Below are 26,773 nucleotides of genomic sequence, written 5' to 3'. Positions count from 1 at the left end.
TCGATCCTGGGTAATCTCGGCGGGTGTAGGTAACGGTGGACCGCCGTGATTCCACGAAACGCGAACGCTCGCTTCCCATTATAGGTAGCTACACGATCGTACAATTTCCTACGGTTTCACGGATCGCTCGTATAACTATTTTCCCATTTCCCCGGGCCTGTTTCGTGCGAGTACATCGTATGGAACGCCGTGCGCATCGAGCAGCCAGCCAATCGACGGAACCCTGGATTCTCTGTCGGACTAGCCAACCGGCAATTTGCATTCTATGCCAGCCGATGGCGCCCGAGACCGCTTTTTAAGGCGGTTACGACCATTACTGTAATGCTCGAGGTCGTGCGAGTCAATGCCACGGAATCGACCTACGAATCTCTCCGCGACTCCTCCTCGCTGATCCTATGCAATCGATCGAGGAAGTCGATGCTAGAAAGGGCGAGAATAAACATGCTCGATTCGCAGGCTAGGAGTCGCGGGTAATAAACGCGACCGATTATTTTCTTTTCACGGGGGCGAATCGAACTAACTGCCATTTTGCGCGCGATTGGGACATTCCGGAGAGGTCGAAATTTGCTCCTCGTTGCGCAGGATTGATAGTCGCGATCAACCTCTCGAGTCGGCAGGACGATAATAAAGAATCGTGAAAATGATGAAAATTCGGAGAAAATTTGTTTGGCGCGCGTCAAAGGTTGCTAAGAAGATTGAAATTACACCTGTGGAAAGGATATCTATATCTATGGTTGCGAGCTGGTAACTCTGCAACGGTTGCCAATGCCTGTGCATATATTATTGTAGTAATTAAAGTTGCCTTTGTACCTACGGGAATGCGCGTACCTTATAGATATGCGAGCAGGTACTCGTAAGGGCGAGCCAGGCAATCTCGAGCAACTAAACTAATATAGAAACTTGCGCGTACTTATCCGCTGTAACTCGTGACAAAACGAGTAGTTGGGAATGAACGTGACTGTGATCTGGGAACAGCATCTGCTTCGCATCTACTCGATATTATTAATGTAACGTTCTAAATCCGTGATGCAGGTGAAAATTTATTTAGTCGCCCTGAATTAATTACGATAATCATTACTGGTTCTCTATTACTCGTGAACAAAAGACAATTGAATTTCTACATAGAATGTAATTTCATTGCAATGAGGTTCTGCATTAACGACATTTCATATGTACCAACCAAATAGCAGACAAATGACATCGCTCGATACGTCGTATTTCGACAATGGAGCTAAAGAATGAAGAACAGAAGTAAAATTTCGTGCGTTATTCGGTGTTTTGGCTCGAAAGCACTAAAGCAAATGTACACGAACGTCGCGTTAGTTCCTCTAGAACGATTTCCGATGTACACACGAGTACTTACGCGTCGGATTACTCTGAAATTTTGTGACCGTGGATAAATGATCGCGGAGAACGTGGACATTTATTTTCAAACTTGGTCACTGAAAATAACACACAACAAATTCGACGCGACGTAAAATCAATCGATGCGTCGTGGAAACTCCGTTGCCTCGTTCCAGTTTCTCAAATGAAGGACAATTCAAAAGCCACCGCGTTTAAATTTCGATGTACATTTATCAAATTACGTAGGCGCCCTTCTGTTCTACAACTGATCTCATCGTTCTTGATCGTCAAGGTTGAAATTACCAGCTTTGAACCTAGCAAACTACTTCCGCGCAGTTCTTTCTATAAGCACTTAGCCATAAACGACACATATCCTGTTTGCTACTTGTGTGGCATTTTTGCCTTCTCGTTAAAAGAGCATTGAATATGCCTACGATGCACTTTGTTTTCAAGATTCGAGACAGAGATTAATGCATCCTAATCAATGTTGTTCTATGTACATCTGAAACGAGATCCTGTAATCAGAATCACGAAACAACAAAGCCATTTTTCAGATGAGTAACAACTATAGTCACACTTTCATCACACTTCACAAATGTTTGCAGTACAAATATAATCTGTATATTTAGCTTTGTATATTGGTAAACAGTTGAAAAATGTTGCATTGTCTGCTCGCGTTACAAAATAAATTCTCAGAACAGATTCTAATATTGTATTACTCTTTTTTGTTTTTACAAATTATGTAACGTAACGTAAAATATTATAGAACAATATTCATTCTCCAAGAAAATAACATGAGCTTCAGCATACAAACTTCAAATCGAATTTCACGGAATTAGCTGAAAAATGACGGAACTCGATCTAATTTTATTTCGTGACTTTTATTAGAGAGACTCAAGAAAGCGTCAGTGTAATAACTATGGCTGTATAGTTGAAACACTTAAAATAAATACTGGTACTGGTTAGAGAGACTCTGTTTTCAATCAGTTCGATAAATTCAGACCCGTTCCAGTGCCACCTGCCGAAAATTGGTACGAAGTTCCCGTGGAGCCTGATACATCCACGGCAGCCTGTTATTAAATTCCGTCTTTAACCAAATTCGCGTCAGACGACGCGAGGGCGGAGAGCCAGACTCTGCTCGCGAGACGAAGTTATACGCACACGTTTCCCAGTTACGTATATTCCCTGTGGATGAAGTTAGGCCGGAAGTTTCTGTGTTAACTCGAACTGTTTGAGAGACCTGGGGAGAGACTCCTAAGACTCATCCTCCCGCGACTTCCACTCCGTCTCCGGTCTGACCGCGTTGCTCCAGCTTCGTTCTTCGTTCGTCTTAGAGCGGCTGATTAGCATAGAAACAGCGGTAAACTCGTGGCTAGCTTACCGACCTAACAGCGTGTAAAATAACCGCTAAGTTGTCAAGACAATGCTCCTACGCGCGTAGCACGCCGGCGAGCAGGCCGAGTCTGAGCATCGCCACGAGCCAAGTCCTCCGGCGAATTACTTCCTTCGTCGCGGCATTGTCCGACGAGCGAGAGAAACGTCGCCGAACTTCCGTTACCTCGCTTCGCGGTCTATCCACCTCGCTCTAACCGGACGACACGACGAGAACCGAAGCGAAAAATTACGTAATCGTGGAAAATGCGAAAGTACGCGCCATCACTCTGATTACAGGACGAGGGCACCTCCTGCGGCTCTGGTTATTTATTTATTGCACATTTTTGGCGCTGGGACGACTAAATACGCACTTTTCCTTTAGGGGTACATTCTACCGTAGAATTGCCAGAAAATCAATTTCTTTTTATTTTTATTCCAATTACGTTTCAATTTTCTTTGTTGATTTATTATTCCGAAGCCGTTGCCATCATAAGATAAAAAAATTTGCCAATTTTCAATTTCTAACAAAACTTTTTTCTTAGCTTTAAGAATGCATTCTTAAATCGAGTGCCTCGGGGAGTTGACCCTCAAAACGGCCGCTTTCGCGTTCCAAGGAGAAGTCGAAGCAATCGGAAATCGTTCTCTTAATGACGTTTGTAAAATTGCAATCGTGTCGTGGTTTTCTTTAGATTCGTGGAGTCCAACGTCGTTATCGAACGTTCGTGCGTTCATGGTTTGCTGAACGCGTGATAGCGAATTGAATCGCGACGCAAGCAGGAGCCCCGGCCGGGCAATTTCATATAATATAAATCACCGTAATGGCGGCGAATTAGCGTGATGTCAGGAAGTAACTATGCTTCATTATGTGCTACGGTGGTCGTGAAAAACATTTCGCATTGCTGCGATTTTGTTGCTAAATACGCGCGATCTTATCGTGCCGGCATATTCATACGCGTTCTGCTGCTGTTAATTCGTTGTTTCATTTCCTTTCCACGTTGAGCATGCCTCCTTGAGGCCGATGAATATGGATCGCGGATGAGTTAAGGAAGAAATAGTATGAAATAACGATACAATGCAACCGCGCGCTCACTGACGTGTTTCACAGTTTAACCAGGCCAAGGGTTTTCTGTATCGTGAATCGTTGCCAATTAAGCGCAGCGAAGTTTCTTTCTCAAAGGTGAAAAAAAAAACAGAATTCTTCAGCCAATTACCTGCGATTATTGAAACTTTCTATCGCGATTGCGAATAACGGCGAACAGTCGTTTGAAATCATTTACGTTAAAGCTGCGTTACCTCGTCTTCGCGAGGAAAAAAAAAGAAGTAGCAATTTGTATCTATAAAGTCACTTCCTGAATCGTGGTATCAATTGTGCTTTCACATTCCTTCGACCATGACAATTGGAATATTTCGTCGCGTCGCGAGAGCTCCGCGAGAATTCCTGGAAGCAATTAAGTTTCTGGCGGGTATGCTTCGTCGTCGAGGCTCGATTGGAACGATTACCGACGTTGCATTCACGAAGACAGAAAATTCCTCCAAGGACTAGCTTAATGATAACCTAAACCTCGTCGCGATACCATCTCGCAGGAAGTCGTGAATGCGTTTCGCCGTTCGCCGAAAGGAGAAAAAAAATACTAAAACGCTACAAAGTTTTATACGCCACGTAGAAATCGCGTGATACACCGGGAGGAAGGAGGTCGACGAATCGCGATCAAACGCTGGCGTTCTTAATTGCCATTAGGGTTATGCGCTCGTTCGTTTCTGTGTTTGTCGAGAGCGCGAGCAACGAGCATCCATCGATGGAAAAATTTTACTTGGGAAACGAAGTTCCGTATAGAATAGATCGTAGGTATAGTCACAGTTTCTATCATACTATAGATATCTAGTGTTTCTATGTGCTCTCTTGGAATGCGCTCCATTCACTATAAAAGTTGATACTTTACCGCAATAAAGCGAACGAAGAAACGATGAATTACGAGTGATCGAGTGTAAGCGCACAGAATACATTTCTACACCTAACAGATAATCTAGTCGATGTCCAAAGATCGCCAGGTTGTTTAACTCTTTGAAATTATGTAGGTTAAAAACTATCCCACTTTTTGTTTAGCTTTACCATTTTATTTAAAGTTTTTCATTCACGTGGCAATACTATTAACGTTAAATAATAAGTGGAGTCAGAAATGTATACAAATCAAAACGCGTTAGCAAATTGTTGACACTATTCTTCCGTGCAGCTCGAATTTCATTTTTCTTGAATAATCGTTTACCTCAAAGAGTTAAAATTGCTATTTAAATCTGTAAAAAGAGAAAGTAGCTTCACCGATGGCTGTTAGCTTCATAATAAATCGCGAAGCAAATTCTGAACGTTGTAAACGAATGCAATCGTTGATTGCCTGCACGCGTATCGACGAATCGTGGAAAAATGATCTTCTGGTGCGGTAACGAGCTCGAGCGCTTTCTTAAGCGAAGTAAACTGGCATCCGCGTAAACTTTTTTCCCTCGTCCCCAGGATGGAAGCGTGTGTCTGCAGACACCTTACAATAAAAGTCCTTTGTAGTAAGTACGCGCGTTGTTCCGCCAGCTCTTTCTAATCGCCGGTCGGTTTCCTTTTTTTTTTCTCGTTTGCGAAACGCAATTAAACCAATTACCGCGACCAGAGCGGAGAAATGAACGCGCGGGAGTTACGTAAAGTAATTGGACAGCTAGGACGACGGCGGTGCGCGCGGCGCGGCGCGGATTTCCTAAAACGATAATTAACGAGTTATTAAGCGCCGACTATCCTGGGCTTCGACGTTGCTCGTCATTATCCGTGTTTCACACGAGCGTCGGAGTGAAATCGTCGGCGATGATTCAAAGATAGGGAAAGAGGAGCGAAGCAAACGAGCGGTTACCGTGCACGCGCAAACACGCGTCGACCAATTCGAATCGCGGGCGTGAGATCACCGTGCCGTCCTGACCGACCAACACTTCCAAGATCCTGCGCATGTGGACGGACCTTAAGCGCACAGGATGCAATTATACACAACCTTAAGTGTTATCGTTAAGAGAAAAATGCGCGCTCATAAATTGCCGGTTCTCAGTCGACGGGCGTCGCGCTCCGCAGCGATGTATCATGCAAATATGCGAGTTTCATGCTTATACGTTTGGAATTCATTACGTTTAATTGTTCCCAATCGAAACGTCTACCCTCGTTTTCATCGATGCGAACGTGCGATCGGCTGTGTATCTGCGACAGGATCTATGGTTCGTTTAAAAATTCAACGCGTCGAATTCCGCGAGCAAACACTGTATCGCGAATGTTTATACATAGGAATTAACGCTATGCTTTTGCTCTACGAGTTAGGTTGGAATCGAATATATTCGGTAGACTAAAGTTGAGCAAATTTTTTGGTATGACTAGGTGGTTTTTCGATGTTTCACACGGACAGTTCAAGCGGGCTTTCAACGCGTATTCCACAATCTGAGCTAATTACCGTGCAATGTTGAATGGGCTCCGTTGAATACCATTGCCTATTAGGAGCACTGAAAGACGGATTGAGAACCGTGAAAATAATTAACGTTACAGGGCTCACTGCTCATCAACGATGACTATCGGATAAGGCGTACTTGTTAAATTACATACGTTCGCCGAAGCATCGTGCGAGGCTACGGTACGTGAAAGCGGCCATTATCTAGTTTTACTTTTACGCAACCGCGTTACATCTCGCCAAAACGTCGTCGCATATTCGAGCAATATTATTCTTTTCGGGTTCTTTGATAAGAAATTATCGGAAGAACGGCCAGCGACGTTGAAGTCTTAGATTGACGATTAAATTTCTATTAGGTCGTCCTAGAAGTTCGTACCACTTATTCTTCTGCTAGTCGAATTAATTATTGTCTCTACAATTTAGCCACAAATTGTCGTTCAACGAATCGGTCCGCTTTCTTTCCGAAATTCCGTTGCATAGATCTTTCGTTGAATACAGATATTGCGAGTCTAATAGTGATTCGCCAGCCGGGAAGATCGTAGGAGGTTCACGCGTGCCTGCAGGAAGACGAAACCATCCCGTACCGGAGAGGAAGATGCTGGAGAACCGCGTGATTGCACGTCTTCCCCGGACCATGATGGCCGCTCTGGGCACAGCTATTGGTCGATGGGTAATCACACGGTCTCCCTTCTTCTCTGTCCGTATGCTCAAAGATACCCTGAGCCACCGGTGAGGACCCCGATGCTGTCATTACACGATCATTTTTTGTTTCAACGGCATTTAATTTGACGCGTTCGCGTTCCCCTCTCCGCCTCCCTGTCCCTCATCTCGCTCCTCTATTCTCCAGAACGCATCTCCTCGTCCTCTCAATCTCTGCCCTCCACCACGCGCGCAGAAAGCTCGGTTACTCGTTATCTCTCCTTCCGAACCTTCCCCGTATCGTTCTTCTTCGCCTCGATCCGCTCTCTTCTTATTCTTCTGGTTCGCGAGGCCGAACCCGAAAGCCGTTGGCTTTATCCGACTGGCCACGATCCATCCTCCGGACGACATGTTATTACGGAGACTCCGGTAATGGATGTTCCGTCGATGTACGAACGCGAGGATAATAATCTGTCCGTTTTATGAGGAAGTAATTAGAAACATCCAGCGCAGAAAATTGTCCTCGATCCTCTGCGCCTTCGACGAGATATTGACGAGATGGCGTCTTCGGGCGGTCCGTCCGAACGCTTAACCTTCGGTTGCTCGAGATGGAACACTCGCGGATTCTTACCATTCCGAGAGCAATGGGGATCTCGTGGGCAACCTTTCATCGTTCGAAGAATTTACAGTGGAAACTTGTACTGCTAGGAATGCTGCTTCGAATTGGATCTTAACGTTTACTTCGCTACAATAATATTTTCCTTGCATCTTTTTTTAACACTAGGTTGACGGAGCACGGTTATTTTGACCTATTCCAAATTTCACAAGGTTTTACGGGAAGCATTTACACTTTTTGCCAACCACTTATACTGACTTTTATCCACATGAAGAGACAAGCATATATCAAATGTACCATTGAATTTTCTTAAAAATTGTCACGAACTTTCTGGACAATCCAATAATTTCAGTAAGTTTACTTCGCTTACTTTATTTCAGTAATAGAAGTCTGATAAGAGATCTCCATAAACCTAGCCTTAAATAAGTCTGTGCGTCAAACCTGTATCCCAACATCCCAAGGCAACGTACTTACGTCGTTATTCGAGGCGCGAGGATTTTATTAGTATTAATCTAGATCCTCGACTAGATCGCGCCCCGGTTGACGTTGACGTTCCCGTCGTTTTACACGGTCCGAGTTTTACGATCGATAAAGGGCCCAAGATTCGACCCTTGTACCATACTCTGGAATCCGATACCCCGTTCTGTTCGGTCGTGTTGCATCGCGTCAATTAGGGGCCCCGGACCCGTGCGACTGCTTCGAGTTCCACAAACCACGAGTGAAATCGCTTGGCGCCAGGCAAAGTCCTGGAAATGTTCCACGCGAGGTATACGCGCCGTGGACCGTCTGGACGCCGAAAACAGGTACACGGCCGGACAAGCTAATTTTATGGTGCAACAGTGGCCACCACGATTCCTTCCTCTCCTATTCCTCCCTCGGCCCGCTCGTGACCACGCCACGGCGTGTTTCATCGGTCGGACGAGTGAATGAAGAGACTCCCCGGGGGCACGAGCGATGCTTCGATCGGGGCGACGCCGGGGACGGAAATCCAGGCAGAGAAACCACGGTCCATTGACTGAAGAAGGTAAAAAGAAGACCTACGGAGAAGGACTGAAAAGACCCGGGCCGAAATCTCTGAATGAGTGTAGTAATCTCGTGGCCCAGGGCGAGGGAAGAGGAAAAACGAGCCTCCTAGAGGCAGCGTTTCTCAATCTGAATCTGTGGAATCCCGCATCCTGTTCTCCATGAGAAGACATCAACACACCTAGACATCGCCGCACAAACGATCGCAATGATTAGAAGCGAGAGAACGGTGTTAACAGCGCTAGAAGGGGGGATTTTCCAAGTTCGAGCACTACTAGGACTGCGTTTCGAATCGACTCAATTTTCTATTCTTCACGGATAGGCCGTCAATTATCTTCAACGCATTTCTGTTTATGGTAGCGACGTTCGCCGACTGCTTTGAGAAACGCTGGCCAAGGAGACAGCGCTGAAATGGTAGAAATAAAGATGATCGCGCGAATATATACGTGATGTTCCTGCATGTATAGTCGTGACTAAGAGTGTGTTTGATACACGTCCACGAGTCCGAGGGTGTTCCATCTACGCGGCGCGACCAACACGAAATTACAAGAAATGAAATGACACACCCGCCGCGGATTATCTCTCGAAAACGACTTATTAAGGCCTCCAGGTGGACGATCGCACACGGCTAAGGACGTACCCGTATCTCCACTCGTCCGTGTGTAATCGCGTACATACAATTACGATTCGAGCGCATCTTCCTCCTTCTTCGTTTGTCTCTCATCCTCGGTGTCGTCACCCTTCGAAAACCATTCCGTGGAAAATCTACGAGCGGCCAGCGTCACTATGATTCGTGACCGCTCGGCGGATAATTGTACGTCGTTTAATTTTTTTAATATTGTATAATTGCATATTGTCAAGAAATAAAAGAAGAGGGGGTAAAAGATCGTTTCTCGTTCTTTGCCTAAATTCTCGATTCTATCCATCGATTTACCTGTTAGGCGATAACCCGTAGACTAATTGCACAATTAAGATAAAAATTGGTATTTATAGTCGTAACGAGTTAGACAATAGAACACCAGCAGACTCCCTTGGGTGAAGAGGGTGATCCCACGGGTAACATCCATTCGGTTGACTATCTAAACACGGGAATAATGACCGCCGCTTATCGCAGCCACGAAGGAGGTACAACTTCTAATTATGTTCCTAGCCCATCTGCCTTTCGCCAAGAGTCCCTCCTCGCTGTCTCCTCTTTGATTTATCCCTCGGAAATCACGCGTATCGTTTGCGAGTTTTGACCGTCTTATGTTTGTTCGAACTTGATCGGTAAACGTATACCATCCTTAACGTATACCATCCTTACCTTTTTATTTTATTACCACAGTCCGACTCGTAATTAAGCCAGCGATTTCAAGGCTCGCGATAGAAACGTCCCGTGGCTTATCCGATCGCGATCATGATCGCGAATCACGTTGGAGGAACGTTTTACTTCTGAATTCGCATACATAAGGCGCGCGATGGAGTGCCAGTCAGCGCTCCGGATCTGATACCGCTCCGCGATCCATACGAAATCGCAATTATCCCGACGGAATTATCTTCAATTAAGGGTGCTCGCGTTTTGTAAGCGTTGGCACTGGCAAAGGGGGAGCTTATCTGGCGGCGGTACGTTACATAGTTGCTTGACAATTGCGATACACATTATGGTCCACGGAGCGAACTAATTCGTGCCGCGCCGCGAAGGAACGCCGAGCGCGGAAACCGGCGATTTCTCGCGGAACCCGCTCGCTCACGCGTCGCGAAATTCACGTTTCGCGCGGCGGCAGCGCGATTGCTCACCGCGTGATAGCGCGGTACGATTCTTTTATTGTCAAAGGAACGCTGAGGAGGGCCGGGGCGGGGAGATTGAGTGGACAAAAAAAAAAATGGAAAAAGAGCGGAGAGAAAAATATGTACGTTGCCGTGGCCTGTGTATTTACGTACGTGCCGCACGAAACGCCTCTGCGTGTTCTGCGAGCGCGCGAACGTGTTGGACATTCACATACGCTTAGCGAAACAATTAGACGATTTTATCGCGTCGCGCCACCGGCGCATTCTGTCCCCTTCGCGGTGAGCCCCCAAGCAAACCGGAAGCTGCGAACTACCGCCAAGAGGAACCCTCTCCCCGACCCTCCCCCCCTTTCCCTTTCCGTGTACGCGCGAGCTTCCGGTGACGCTCATTAACGTCCGCCACGGATTTGTTATCCGTAATTGCGCACGACCGATTCGATTTTCGCAGATTTATCGCGCAGACCACTCTCTATTTTCCCTCTGTTCCCTGCGTTTCCGTTATTTTTCCTCGGCCCTATTATTCGTATCTAAAGTTGAACACTTTTGGCGTATTCGCAGGTTAATGCAACGCCATATTGGCTTTTACCGATGCTCTGTTGGTCAGACACTAAATCTACTTGGACAGTATTTTCGTAACATGTTTCATCATTTTAATGTCATTCTCAACCTAATCGATCAACGGAGCATGGATAAAAGACAATATGTCAAAAATATATTGCTCGGAGCCACAGAAAATTAGTTTCTGGAGCGAGTACACCTGTTCGGAGCGATCGGTGGATCGTTGATGCTCGTGGACGTTTCGTCACCGAAATTATAGTCTTTTTCGAGAGGTTTTTGAGGAAAATCCGGTTAGTTTGGCGAGGGTGCCGAGACGAGTCCGGTATCTTTCAATTCGTCCAGCGGTGCAACCTTTTAACAGGCTTTTCATGGGGGTAATCGAGGAAATTGGTAAAGTGCACCGCGCGCATCGAAGTCCGCGGTAATAACCAGCCGAGCCCTGGCAGCGACCCGTTAATTTATCGACTAAAATCACAGACTCCGCCGGACCGCAAATCGTTTTTTAAACACTCCGTTTCGCCACCGAGAGTTTTCCATTCGATCCGTGGGTTCTGCTCGATAATCGTCGGCTAATGGAGCTTCTTATCCACGCCCCGCCATTATTCTTTCAACTTTCTAATGAGACGAGATTCGTCAAAATTCAACCACTCACAAACTCGGCGATCGACACGGAACGATATCTTCGTAGAAAAGATATAGACGATCGTGTTCGCCTACGCGAGATCGGTGCTCTCCGAATCCAAACGATTTCTAAAGAACACAATGGTAGTTGTCGCTCGTTAAGGAGCTCGTCGGATGTTTTAATTTCCTCGTAAATCGCGCCGGATGTGTCGCAGCCAACAATTCTAGGAGAAAGGAACACGGAATCGAGGAGCGCTCAGGCATTAAACATAGATTTTGGAAGACGGCGCGTCCTACCCACAGGGCAGACGGAATGATCCAGGCATAATTGGATACTGACTCGGACAGCTTCTATATAACTACGAGGATTTTCACTAATTTCGACCAATTTTCGGGGACATTGTTTATTTCTTCTCGGTTGGCCTCTCACGGCCCACCGCCCGAGGCTCTTTTCAGCGTCGCTCGACCTGCGGATTCCGAGAGCATGCCCATCAACGCACCCACACGCGAGCACTGTTGGATCTTTTTGATCGCGCATCGCGCCGTCCCGAACGAAAGGAACGCTTTTCGGTAGCGCCAATTTGTTCACGATCCGTTCTCGAGCCGAGCGTAAGCAGGAGGTAAAAGGAATCTGGCTTCCCCGTGGAGCTCGGCGAGTGTGTAAACGTAGTCGGTGAATGAATCGGCTACTCCCTCCTTGGAAATTCCACGCCGCGAAGGTGATTCGGGAAAGCGAGCAGATGGTGGCTCGGCGATAGCCAGAAAAGTTTCCATTACTTCTTTAAATTGAACGTCCGTAAAATAAAAGGAACTGTGCCTGTTTATGGAAATTATAATACATGCGTAACAAACCTGCAAAGCTATCAGCTGCTTTATACCGGTTTGCATCGTCGCATTGCTATTTTGTAACAGGCATACAAAACACGTGTAAAAACGCTAACTTGTATAGAGATAATATTCAACTATTTTCCGGGTTGCTAATGATGCGGGAAGGGATATGCTATCTGTAATTATGTCTTAGCGAAAAGTCACCTTCGTTATTCACCATTCTGCCGTTATTATCGTGTACAGTTCTGCACTACCCCTATTGTATACATATGCATGCACCTCCGATAGCGAGGGGTCTTCCCGTGACATAAATAAGTAAATAAATCATTTATGGGATGATTGCTGTGTTTTTTTTTCCGTCGGCGGAATTCCGATCACCGGACAGCGTTAACCGATGCCCAGAAAATTAGATTAACGCACTCGACCAGCATGGCGCGCATACCGACGCGGAATATAACACTGACTAACGACTTTCGCCAGTGCGTTAAGCGCTCCCATTGTTCTGCCGCGGAAGTTTGCCGGTCAGCCGGAAACGCTCCACTCGGCCTCGGTCATTTTCGCTATCGTCGATGACAGAGCATGTTCGTTAACACCAATTACCATGAACCCGTGTACGCGTTCCTATTGCATCGAATTATTGGAAAACTCGTTCGCGAGTGAATCTGCAAACTTCCATCGACCCGTTACACGACTCGCGTCTACGGATTAGGCTGATGAAAATTTCATCACGGCGTTTCTAATCTTCCGCGGCGTCGGCATTTCTTTGCTTCCAACAGCAGCAAGCCTGGTGGATGTTACGTCGACTCACGGTGTTCGTTGGTATCCGCTATAATCGACAAAGTTTGGAATTGAGCATGTGAGTGACTGACCAGAGAAAGCTTTATTAGAGTTTAACGAAAAGTAAAAAATATAGATAAACTGTCTCAGTACTGCAAGTACTCGAGGACTTCGGTGGACATCCTGTGCAGATCAATTCCAAAGGTCAGGTATTTTCCAAAAATGCATGCATGTCCTGCGAGCAGATGTTTTGCAGATTAAAACGAAAGGTTCGTCTACTTGCTACAAAAACATTGCGGGATATCGTCACCGCGCTGTGGTTTTTTCACGTTACCGTTTCCAAGAGTCATCGGGAATCCCTTTAACTTTTGCCTTCGTTAGCGAGCGGCTATCACGCATCGTTGGAACATCAATGAGAGGCATTAGACCGATGGAAAGGCAGGATCGAGGAAGTTGCGGTTACGGGCTGTGGTGCCGTGTTTTCGCGGCCGAACGACCACGCGGGCAACGAATAATGGAAAGAATATATGGGGGAGACTCGCTAGCTGACAGCGATGACAGACAACGGAGCAAGAGAAAGGGACAGCCGGATAGAAGGAGAAGGTCGAGCACGGTCAGCATGACAGAAGTCAAGCATCCCGAATGAATCGTCAATTTCGAGCGAGGCTTTTCGGTCTCGCAGCCACGCAGCACGAACGCCGCTGCGAATAGGAAGCATAAAGACACCATATGCCGGCCGTTCACGGTTTTATCGTCTTTCCTGCGCTTCGCGTTCGCCCACCTGAAGCCTAATTGTTAGTTAATTATCCGTTCGTCCGCCATGCTGCGGTTTATACGCATTGCCGAGTCAATTATTACCGAGCAAGCGAGCGTGGCCGTATGTGCAGCTTTTTGATTCGAGAGTCAGCTTAACGTACGTCTAAACGCCCATTAGCGGTCAGCTTTTTACCTCCTCGATTGCGATTATTTCGTCCGGCTTACTCTGTATTCTCCATTCCCGTACGGATGGAATTTGATACGATCGGATGCCATTCTGGTCATCGGAGCAATCGGTCACTCGAGTTCACGATTTCGCTGTTGGCCCTCGAGGGTTGTAGCATGCACGTACGGAGCTACAGTACGGGCTAGCGATCCCCAGGTACCCGAGTTATAGTGGGGCTAGCAGGTCCCCACGGATATGAGAGATACTGCAAACAGTATTAAAACAGTAACACAAAGGTATGATAAGAAGAATGGATCAAACGAACGTTCGAGTCAATCGTTATTCGTCAACCAACCCTTACTCAACCTTTCTTTCTTTGATTCATCGAGAAAGAATGCCTACGTGACATATTAGTATCACAGCAAAATCATATTTACGATCATTGCTTAAACAAATATTGTTAATAATTAATTTAACTATTGCCGGAAATTAATATTTAGTTGGTCCAGACAATAGATATTGAAATATAGACAAATTTCTCACGATTACTATGTACAATGAATACTCGTATTCTGAACCCTGATTGTTATTAATATTTGATGGAAGACTGTTACTGTATGCATTGTAAATATTTAATTAATTCAGATTATGGTACCAACGTCTTCCGAGAAAATAATATTCACGATCATGAAATGTCTAGCCCAATTTTTAAGTCACCATATATTCAGATATTTGTGAAAAGTTATCATTTTTTACTCCTCGTTACTACCCCTTAGTCATCATATTTCCTCTCCTTTGTTCCACCGATTTTTGGGCGGACTTCATAGTAACGTAAGAGATGATTATTTTCTCGATGAGCTAGTACAATTTCGAGGAACAAATGTCCCGTTTGAAGCTTTCACCGATATACCTTCAGATTTTCTTCTCGTCAAAAAATCGTAAAACGCGAACAAGTGGCGTATGGCTAAATCTCGAACGATCCCCGACGAAGAGGTGTCTCGGAGTCGTTTCGATTTCGCAACGACCAGCCTTCCTTGGAGGTAAATGTTGTGACCGGGCCGATCGAACACGACTAATATTTCATCGAACGTTTCCACGCGAGAGGGACCTTATCGTCGGGGCCGGGCGAAAACGTACGAGCGGTGTTTAATAAAAATGACGATAATATGAGCATCTCGTGTCGCGGTAATGAGACCCGCGGATCGGCTATCTTCTTCGGTCCGTGTCCCCGATAACCAGGCTGCATCAATCATTCCCCACTCTCTTGCCACGGCTGTGTCCACCTCCGTTCCTCTTCCCTCCCACTTTGCCGAGTGTTCGCCCTCGCCATCAGCTTGGTAATAAAGACGAAACTTTACGGCGTCCCGGCGCAGAGTTCTCCCGCCTGTTCACGATTGGCCCGGAAAGAAGTTCGTACGAACCGAATCCCACAGCCGAATGACTGATCGTCCTCGACGGGATTCTACGGATGCAAATGCGAACACGATCCGCCAGCGGATCAGTAGCGACGCGTCAGGTCGAAGGAACTTAGTTTTATTAGCGACACTGGAACCAGCCCGTACTCTGGCTGAATGGCGTATTGCCGTCCAGCTCGATCGATGCCTCGAGATAACGGAGAAATTTTGGATACCGTCACTGGGAGTGGAACCTGTTTACGGTCGTTTGACGACTAGGCCTCAGTCGGTCATGAATCACCCGGCTGCCTTACGAATATCTGCAATAACGATAGCGAAACGGTAGATATGTACAGCTCATTTTGAAGAAACTCTATTCGATGCGGAACACTCTGGGATGCAAATTCGATTTAGTTGATTTCGGGTCGTTTGATTTATTCGTATGGGACGAACCCTTTGATATGGAAAGAAGTACAAGGGAAAGAAGGGAGGAAGAAAAATAGACGAACGTGTAAGGAAGTATAAAGTGAAGAGAGATGAGTTGTTCCAGCGAGCACAGAAATTACGAATGAATTGTTTTCCAGAAAGCAATGTTTTTATTCAAAATTCATAACTTTTCCAGTGTAGATAGAAGGCTTTTAATTTCGCAATATTCCATGTACCTGTTTCTTACTTCGTGACGAAAGCTTACAAACTTCAACGCCAATTACGTATTTGGATTAACGTCGATGACCCAAATAGATCATCTATCTATCCAACTGTTCCACGATCGACCGTTGTCTTAAATTCTGGACCGTCATAGAGTACCTCCTTCTTCTCGTTCGACTAGTTGAACAAAAGATTGCCACGCAGCGATTATTCGATTAAGTATGTATACCGAGCGTATTGTCGCACAGATGGAATTTCCTCTCGTCCTCGAGACGATCGGCACGAATCGAGAAGGCCCCGGTAAAAATCGCCAAAGCGAACGAAGGTAATCGCAGTGATTACGTTGTCGGCGATACGCGCGGCGACTCGATGACACATAATAACGGTAACGAGGAAAAGAGACGGGACAGTTAGATACGATTACCAGAGGTTCGAGGCGAGAAGACGTGTTTTCTCGCGGTCCGTTTACTTACGTAATGCGCTGGATGCGCGACGGATGCCTCGATGAATCGCCAGTCGTCGGAATCGCTCCGCTAAGAGCAATCTCTTTGGAGACGACGCGACGGTATTACTGTTCCCGTCGTTTCGCATCGCGCGTTTCACCAGCGTTACAAAACAGCCCGCTAGCTGCCGCTTTGGGATCTCGATACAGTCTACATTTTTCTCACCGAGTCTGGTGTAATATCAGACTCGGCACAGCTGAGACTTGGCATAGCGCAACCTTGACATGATTTATTTATCAAATTTTTGTCTTCTCTGCTCTGATAGGCGTGCATAACGTTGAGACAAGAAATTTCTTTGGCGACATAGTGTATTTGCATCGTTATATACCATTACGAAGTTGCGCAATAGTCATTGTTCTTGCCCACTGATTCAATAGGAACACATTAACCCTTGAATGCCCTAAGTGTACACTTGCAATTGGTTTGGTTTTAATATTTACCTTGTATGTATGTCACAATTGCATAATTTGCAGTACCTTTTGAACAAGAGTTAAAAAAGGAAACGTCATCTGTCAAAATCGTTTAAATAATAAATACATTGATATTTTTTTAAATTTAATTTGGAAAATCAGACTTCTAAGGGTTAATAAATCCCTAAAAAGTATCTATCGAATCCCGCAGGATATAGGTAACGTAATCTACGTCTAACTTGATTCAGCAACGTTGTGCACCTTGGTACAGGCCCATGACACGTGTTCATAAATTCAAATGGCTAATGTGAAATCAATAAATTGCCACTTAATTTACAAAGCGAACCAACGTTTTCATTTGCGATCGTGTTGTACGATGATTCGGAATGACGAAATCCACCAGCACTCGGTGTCGAGCAAATTTGTAAGACGCCCAGCGAGGCACGTGACATAAATCGTCGCAGAGGTCTCCGAGAGCAATCTCTTATATAAATGGGAACGATTTAGTCTAGCAACCTTTCCGGCGGATATCTTAATTTCGTGTACATTTACCTGTTCGAAGAGAGGACAATCTGAAAAGGAAAGCACGCGTATGCTGCTTTATCTCGCTGCGTGGTCTTGTAGCTAATTTATAAGGCGAGTTAACGGGCCGATAGGGGGACCTGTTCACAAATTAAACGACTCCATCCACCAGTATCCCTGGAAGTCTCTCGAAAAAGAAGATTTTCGAAACGAAATCCGCGTTCACTTCCCCTATCTCTTTCCCTCCTTCGTTTCGATTAATCGTAAATGAAACAAAGTCTACATTTCATCGATACAATGATATATAGTTATTTTCTAGAAAGAATCCTTCGAATAGAATCGTACATATCCAGTTTATTCTCTCTGGTAATTTTCATCGTCCTTCGGAGAACAAACGTTATCCGCGAAAGCGATGATTGTCGTCGAGAGGACTCGGGTTCGCGCCAAGGATACAGAAAGCGTTAAACGTAGGAATCTGATAAGTTTCTGCACCTCGGAGCTATCTGCACGCGGACACTCCCCTTTCTTTTGCGTGCGTGTCGCGCGAAACGCATTATCACCGCGACAGACTTTCGTAATCTCTGCGCCCGGCATTTATACTTTATAACGGGCTCGTTCATCGCATCGTTTACTGGCATGACAAATGGTAATCGCGCTTTGTTCGTTCCTCGTTGTTTTATCTCACCCCTTCCTTCCCCCACGACCGGACTTATCGGCCCGTCCCCGTGTAACGTTATTTCTCTACCTCCTACGATTGTCTTTTGCCCGCCACGAAACCACCGCGACGCATTTTCGGACAAATCATTCCCCTCGACTTCTCGCGCGAAACGCTATAAATTCTCCGTGCCCCGTCTCCTTTGTTTCCCCACTGAAATTGCGTAACGTTAGTCGGCCGAAATCGCAGAGAAAACGTGTCGTTCGAGTAGCCATCCTCAAACTAGAGGAGATCTCTTCTCGGGATAGTTGACGAGGAGTCAGAGGACAATTTCGCGAGCTTTCCGTGAGCCTTACGATCCAACGGACGCAGCTCGAGGAATCGAATAATTTACGCGTGGCTTATCATCGTCGACGTATCTCTTGTGTCGCCTTCTACGAGCGTTGTTATTGCGAAATCCTGTCGCACGGGAGCGGACGAGTGGCCTTTCGGAATCAGAAAATCGCGTAACCAACGACTCGGTTCGTTTTTCAGTGGAAACTATGGGCAATTCGTGTCAACGGGGCTGTAAATCGACGAATAAGTAGATAAGACCGACTCTCCGTAAATCAGTAGATGAAACGGAGTTACGAGGTCCGCGGGAGTCGAGGACGATGGAATATAATAAGTCGGGGGTTTCTCGAAGAACAAGCGAACGAAAAGCGGATTTTTCGCGTTCCAAAAGTGGATTTTTACTTATTGTTCTCTAAACACCACCTTGGAAAATTTTGCGCCCCTGCACGGAACGCCTTTTGTTTAATTATCGTGAAAAAGCGTTCGAAAGCGAGTCGTGTAAATCGGTCCTTTCGCACTTGGAGCGATCGTCCCCTTATTTTTCATTGTTTTGTTTTAACGAGGGGCCCCACGAGGACCGAGCCTAAAACGCTCTATCTTCGAGAGGAAGGGACACGATTAGTACATAAGGCGCTCGTCTTATCTTAACAGGGAACGGGTATTCGCTCGCGACCGGGCCCTTGCCCGAATCTCGCCTAATCATGGCTCTATTTAGATCCATGGCGAACCAGGGGACACCTTTAAGAGGATATCCGTGTTTAACTCGACCGCGCTCGGTTTACGACTCTTTAATCGTTCGAAATTTGTTGCCGACCACTAAAAACGTCTTCCTGTGTCACCTTGCTCGGACACTTCCTCGATGCTGCGCTCACGGTTACACACGGTGGTTACCTGGAATTTCCGTGGACAGAATGTTTATCGAATGCCTATCGATACGTTAAAATCTTCTTCATTCGAGATTAACCGTTTGCGAATAGTTCTCGTAATTGTGGCCCGAAGAACTTCCAACAAAGAACGCTCTTATTTACCACGACCATTTGCTGGAATATCTTTCAGAACTTGACTTCAAGGAAAATTGATACAGCAACAATAGGAACAGCGTGATTTCCAAACTACGAAGATTAGTATACCTCAAACTATGTAATAAATATATTAAATATGTATGTGTATATATATATTGAATATGGCACAAGGGGTTATGGACCAGCGATGGTTCAAAACCATTTTGATCCTGTTACTAATAAAAAAAAAAGGAAAATTGAGATTGAAGTAAACATTTCACATTGGAAGGGTTCGTTTTAAAAAATGTTGGATTCAAATTGCCATCTTTGGGTTAATTGACAGACATCGACGGGAACCTGCGTTAAAATCGATTGTAATTGGTGCCGTAATTTCGTCGTTTATGCATTCATCGCGAATCCAATTACAGGGCGTTCCCTGCCGCTATTCTAAAACGCTCGCAATGAAATTTTGTCAATTTTCATCGGACGATCGCCCCAATAAAATTAATGGTATATCCGCGAGCGTGAGTTTCCGATGGCAGTTTCACCCTCGTTGGCTCGCGGCCTAATTGCCCCGTCATTTCGTCCGATCGGTCGGCGTCGATCGGAATCCACCGAACGTTATCCCCCCGGATCCATTGAACGACTGATTACGATCGTTTCGCAGTTACCGTTGGTAATAAAAATCATGCTCTTGTTGACTATCAATTCAAACAGAAATTGCTACGCTCCCGCCGCCGCTCTGTCCAGCGGATAATATACTTCCATCATTAACGTCACTACCGATACTTCATGATCGTTACGATCGGGCCAATTACTCATTCCATTCGCCGAGGAACCTCGGGTATCTTCTCCGGAGTATCCTTGACAATCATCCTGGCCGGTGAGGTCCGGTTCACGGCCTTTGTTTCTCTTCGATAGGATTCTATTTATCGCGCTCCTCGACTATCCTCGATCGTCGATCGTTCCACGGAAACTCGCTAAACGTGTGGCAGGGGCTGCTTACTCTATGCTTTTAAATAGGACCGAATATTGTCAGCCTACAGGGCTGTTCAATACTAACGCAAAAGTATGAAATTAACAGTCTCTAGAGTATAGTCGCTTCTTTTTATTATAACTAATATGTTACGCGTAATTGCAGTGAAAACGGTTACAAGATAGCCTAAATTTATATTTTCGCCAATAGCACTCAGTTATTATTAATATTTACAGTGCTGTCACATTAACTTCATCGATTCTAGAGATTTCTATTCGGTAACATTGTCAGCTTCAAGTCCTGCAGGCCTCGGCAAAGTTCGGCATGGTGAGGGACCTAAATGAAATACCCCTGAACGATCTACTTCTCGATATCGTATTATCAAACGTTGGATCATTGTCAAAGGCTCCGGATATCCGAGAGAACAGACCCCCGATCGGTGTATTATATAATTCCATCGCTATGAATCTTACCAAAGAACTCTTCTTCCAAACGCTGTCACTTCCAAACATACGATTCGACGTCTCATTTCTTTAGAGAATTCTTTTCTCCCCTTTGAAGAGCAACTGAACTCTCCCCGTGAAGATCAAGTCTACTTCTGCTTCTGTTACAGTGATGGAACATCGACAAATTGCTCATCGACGATCACACGAGCGGCAAAAGGGCGAGTGTTTCGCTAACCGACCGGGAAGAGGAAGTCGAACGGTTGGAGCCTCCCAATTCACTGTTATCTCGGTGAAAAATTAATACCAGCGTTGATCCTCGAGCACAGATATCGCACGATATCCAACCCTTGACCACAACCGCTGATCGGTCTATCATTTCGATCGAGAAACGCAATGGAGAAGCGGGCTCGCGGTCGGCGCAGAAAAGTCGTAATTGCACCGATTGCACAGCGGCTGGCCGTCATTAACGCGGCCGCCAAAGGGCGGACCTAAGAGCTGACAGAGCCAACCTGACGGGAGGGAAGGACTAGAGAATGACGCAGGGAAAGTAGGAAACGGAGGAAATAATAATATCGGAAATAAAAACCTGTCAGAACGGGTAGAACAGAGGGTACGGGTTTAAGGATCTTTTTAACCAATTCCAAGGCAATTTTCAGGATTTTCTTGAAGCCAAAATACTTGACATAACCCTTTGAAATTTGGTACATTTATTTATACAAATTTTGCCGAATTTGTTTACAAGTTACGAGCAATATTCTACCTCACGTCAAACAAAACTGGTCAGATATGTTAGGTTCTGAACTGTAAACAGCACACTGCGACTTAAAAGCCCGAAAACTAAGATAAAAATTAAATGTAGTAATTGTTAGATTTTCTATAGCAATACTCCGCCGCTCCTACACACGATCCAGGCACGAGTATCCATCCCTATAATCCAAACCAACAGAATTAATTTTCCTCGGTTCTTAGTGGTGGCTCAAAAATGATTAGCAGTTGCCACGCAGATCTAAAATCGATAAGGAGACCCAAAGGAGGAACACGAGGAAGAAAGTAAGAGATCGAGAAGCGTTTTGCGGGACGAACCAGCGCGGCTGACCCGAGACGATTGGTTCAGGCGTAACATTAAAATTAATAACATTTCAGCCGCGCGATATCGTTGTTATTACCGGGCAGGTGGCGTGGCGTGGCCCGGTGTACCATGTGTTTTCGTAGTTACGCTGGTTTGATTTTCGCGTGACTGGCCGATATTGAACTGGACACCCGTACAAATACAACGCGTACGCGGTGCACGCCAGCCGGCCATGGTTTCTATGCATAGTCTGAAGCAGAGATTGTCTGGATATCCGAATATTAATTCGATTCGAGCACGTCGATCGCGGCTATTCGGAGATTGCTCAACGGATATTGGAATCTGCGTGTATCTAGTGATAGCTAATAAGTAATCTTATTTTCAAAGATAATGAACCATTCACTCGAACAACATTACTTTCTAGTTTCCCTGATATAACAAATTTTGTTCAAAAACTTTACCAACTACTATCTTGCAATCTTATGGAAAAGAAAAAATATTTTCTTCATCTTTTACTTGCAGGGTATCTCACCTGAGTTTTGCATCTTAAATATCTCTTTAAATATATTTTCATTGACGTTTATTTAAATTGGAAGGGGCATTTTCGTTATCATAGTATAATGGCTCACAAAAAGACTAATTCAAGTGGTTTCTGCCCTAGCACGTTTTTGGACTACATCCTCTACATGAAACGATACAGACACGTCGGTCGAGCAGGTTACAAGATTTCATGTGTCCCACGTCCACTGATGAACGCACGCTTCGGAGCAAAATTATGATCGTACTTTGAACGGTGATGTTCTGTTCCCTCTTCCGTTTCTTTGCGAATTGGTCACGGTTTCGCAAAACGGTAATCGCCAAACAATTTCTCGGAATATCACGGACGATCGAGGGCGTAATGACGTCGCGGAATCGCCTGCAGAAAGATCGCGGGAATTGTAAGTAGTTTTCCGATAACATCGTCGATCGCTTTCGCTATTAGATGATAAGACCGATCAGCGTTGACCTTCGAGGCCCTCGCGAAATAGCTGGATTTACAGTTGGAATGAACGCGATGGATCAGGGACACGGCTTGCACAGAGAAATATCGTTTCGCGATACGACGCGCAAAAATACCGAACCAATTTGCTGGATAAATCCATCGGGAATGGAAATTTCGAGCGATCGTTGAATCGACCCCGCGATAGCCGGGAATTTGCATAGTCGAGCGGTTTCGCCCCGTCTTGCCGCGGATATTCGCTTCCTGATCGAGCACACTGCCGCTACATTGTTCAGACGACTCTTCCGCGTTCGTGGCGATCATTTCTTTTTCACGAACGGTATAGCAGCGAACGAAAAGACGCCCAAGGTGAACCGTGATCGCTGTGAAATCCTCGGGACAGTCCCGTAATCGTTGTCCTCCGCGTGTAATTCGTTTCTTCGAAGCGACTCGTCTTCACGGAATTACTTCTTACGATGGTTGTTGCCAGGAACGACAGAGACATAGAGAGACATCGTGCGTATATTTCTTTTTAAAATCGCACTTGAAATTCCATTTAAGAAATCGTATAAGCGCGGAGATAACGGCTCAGGAAGCAGCGAAGAGTCGCTACCGGGGAGAAACTCGTACCAATCACGAGTATCTCGCGACTTGGCTTGAATATCAAGCAGCACCGCGCGAAAAAGCTGAATTGCTTGTCGCGGAATGCGCGACGCGTTGAATCATAATTTCGCGTCTGAAGCTTCGGCGGCATTAAAATCGCGACTACGAACAATCAACGTGCTTCACCGCCTTTGAAGGAAACACAGCAGCTGATATCGAGCCGCTTTGAGCGCGGCGCGCTTCGCTGTATGAATTTCAAGTACAGCCACGGAGTATTTAGCACCGTCGCTACGAGCCTCCGCGTTGCGGTATATTTCACATTGCGGAAATCAAGCTTCTTACCTTTTGGAAACTCCGAAGCTTTTTCAGCTTCGGTAAATGTAATCTTGATCTTCGAGATTAAAGATTAGACGCGATGCAATAAGGAGGTAACTCCATTTTTTTATGGTTTTGAGATTAGAATCATTGTTTAAACAAATATTGTTATTAATTAATGTAATTACTGTCAGAAATTAATATTTAGTTGGTCCAACCAATACATGTTAAAATACTAATATCTCGTCTCGTCACTACCCAAAGGAGCTCCAACCTTCATTAATTTAATTTAAAAAATATCGGACATCGTGACATCGACGAGGAGGTATTAATTTGTTGATCTCGGTGTTTTCTCCTTGTCGTAACCGATTTCTCGACGTTTACGATTAAGGTCAGCTACATATTGCAACCGACGTCCTCGCTGGCGCTTAGATTCGTGCCCATAGCTTCGCGTGTCCGTTGTTAGGGTAATAATCGACTCATTAAGGGAAGAAAATAACGTATCGCCAGTTGCGAAGCCTAGACGTCGTCCGGCGCAAGATCGTTTCGCAGAGAATAACAATGGACCCTAGCGTGCTTGGATCCCCCCAAACGACAGATACAGTCGGCAGAAAACTAACAAGAACCGAGACCTATCATAATGGCCTTTCATCGGGGCGTCGCGCTTCTTCGTGACCATGAAATTTTGAATCAACTATATTCACGGAGTGTGAAACTATTTGCTTTCGAGAAGAAATGACGACGGGAGACGGAGCACGCCGAGCAATTTGCCGTTCGATATCGCGTGACGCTTTAGGAGAGGACGCGAACAATCGCCCGTGCAAAATCGCCGATGTTCGTAGAAGAGATTCGACCGGCAAAACGCGAACAAACGCGTCGACTTGAAAATTGATCTACTTTGTAAACACTTGTAAACACTCTGTAAAGAGCAAAATTGAAGTAAAAGAACGTACGTTCTTATTAAAGGACGAACGTATTGTTGGAAACGTTGGTCTCGACTCTCGCACCGGATGATACTTTACTTTGCGACACCCAAAATTTATTGACTTTTTTTACCATTTACTACTTTTTTATGTCTAGAATTTACCCGGGTTATGTTTGGCTGTCGTCGGGTGTCAGCCCCAAGGGCTACCCACTAAAAACACTCGTCCACCTAAGCTACAAGGGAAGGTTCATGAAACCCTCAAAAGGCGACAACATGCTCCCGATTGCGTGAGGCTGACAAACAGTTGGGAGCAGAATTGCGTTGCGGTTCGTCTGTCATGTGTCTCGGAAATCCGCCGCATTTGTCTTTCCTTTCTTTCGGTCGTTGTTCTTCCCTTTTCAATCTGGCTGGCCGAGGAAATCACAGGATCGCCGGTCGTCGATGATGCCCGAAGCGGCGGCAGGAGTATCGACCAGGCACCAGCTGGCCGGAGCAGACCGGGATCACGAAATCCTTCGACGCGAGGAGTGCACGCGCGTGCAGGCCACGATGCATAATGCGCCTAATGCGTTTGCAACATATGGAGGAGCGGGCCGCGCGCGGTTTCCTTTGTAGGCCGAGGAACACGAGTTCGTGGTTTCTCGATTTTACGTCGAGATTAGCGGCGACCATCCTTCCTCTGGCCACTTTTCAGCTGAATCTTCGCCAATCAAACGGTAAATTCGAATTTTGTGAATTGCAACCGTATCATTGGAAACGGTAGAAATTGGACGACCTGTTTGAAGAGGATTTTTACGATATTGTTGCGACGGTTTGAAGATGTATCGTTGCGGCAGCGTGAAGATATTCCGCAACGATGTGAAGCTGCTTCTTCGTACGAGCGAAAGAGAGGTCCTGATGTTCCGGTTCCCATTCAAGAGCCGGAAGTTATTTGAATAGCGAAAACAGTGACATAGCTTGTGCAATTCGGACGTTCCAAAATCTTTGTATTCTAGTTAAACGTTTAATAAACGTGTTGTTGTTGTTATTGTTGTTGTTCGTTTTTATAAACGCGTGATTATCCTTTTAATTCTTTCCCCTTTTAAATTGCATGTCCTCCAGCCCCCCATCGCATTGCACCTCGACAGACATTACTGTTCATTGTTTTTCCTGTTTTCATCAATTTCCCAAGCGCGCATCGTTCCCGGAATGGAAACGCGTACTCAGAAGTTTTTTTAACCGACTTTCGTGACCAGAGGTGAATATTTCGGAAACGTCGTTCGTTCCCCAAGCGACGCGACATCGCCAGATTTCCGTAGTTCGCTCGTCGATGAACCTTTTGAAGCGGGATCCGTCGAGGTGTCGTCCAGCCACGCGCGCGACCAGTATCTCCTACAGAAGACGGTCCCAGTCGTCTTCGGCAAACGGAAATAAAATATACATGAATCTCTTTTTTCGAAATATTCAAATCTCCCGTCCCCGGATCAAATAACTGGCAGGGTATCGGGTCGCCGTGTTGGCCCCGAGGTGGTCTCAGGCCATGAATATCATGACTGACCAAACTCGGTTCCCATACTAGTCACGTTCTGACGATTCCCGTAAGGTGTGGTCCGTAGAGTCGGTTTCCGGAAATCAGGCTATCGGGTTTCGCGCCTGCGATCGCGCGCGTACTTCGACTAGGTAGCCTGGTTTCCGTTTGGAAACCGCACGCCGTGATACATTCAAAGCAGCCGTGGAATGTCCAGCGAAACGCATCAGTTACGATTAATTTATCCCTGGCGTGTACGTATGCCTTGTGAGACGCACTCGAATAACAACTGGACTGCGATCGAACTACCATTTATTCGAACGTAATTTAAATTAGAAACGGAGCATTAAATAGAAAAATGTGGCTGATCTGTGAATGGAGCGTAGAAGTATCCTCGACTGGGCTGACTTGCACCTTTTTTCGAAAAAAATATTTAACTAAATAGAACACGCAGATTTTAAGTCTTCCTTGGTGTAATATATTTAAGAAACAAAACGAGAATTGAAATGAAGATCGTTAATCTATGAGAGATTAGGTGAAATTTTAGGTGAAAT

At 45.6% G+C, this 26,773-nt stretch overlaps 1 long non-coding RNA gene across 1 annotated transcript in view; it reads left to right on the top strand.

The window, feature by feature from the left end:
- The window catches only part of LOC128880944 (uncharacterized), a 33,418-nt gene extending 7,725 nt beyond the window's left edge, over positions 1–25,693 (top strand). The window contains exons 2-4 of the long non-coding RNA XR_008457948.1: positions 20,989–21,431; positions 22,552–22,828; positions 24,868–25,693. This is a non-coding gene — a long non-coding RNA (uncharacterized LOC128880944). The remainder of the gene's footprint in view (positions 1–20,988; positions 21,432–22,551; positions 22,829–24,867) is intronic.
- The last annotated feature ends 1,080 nt before the right edge of the window (positions 25,694–26,773 follow it).

Source organism: Hylaeus volcanicus, chromosome 8, assembly GCF_026283585.1.
Source record: "Hylaeus volcanicus isolate JK05 chromosome 8, UHH_iyHylVolc1.0_haploid, whole genome shotgun sequence".
NCBI classification, from domain to species: Eukaryota; Metazoa; Arthropoda; class Insecta; order Hymenoptera; family Colletidae; genus Hylaeus; species Hylaeus volcanicus.
Note: the sequence above shows the minus strand (reverse complement) of the source record. Positions and strands in the feature narration are given on the sequence as shown.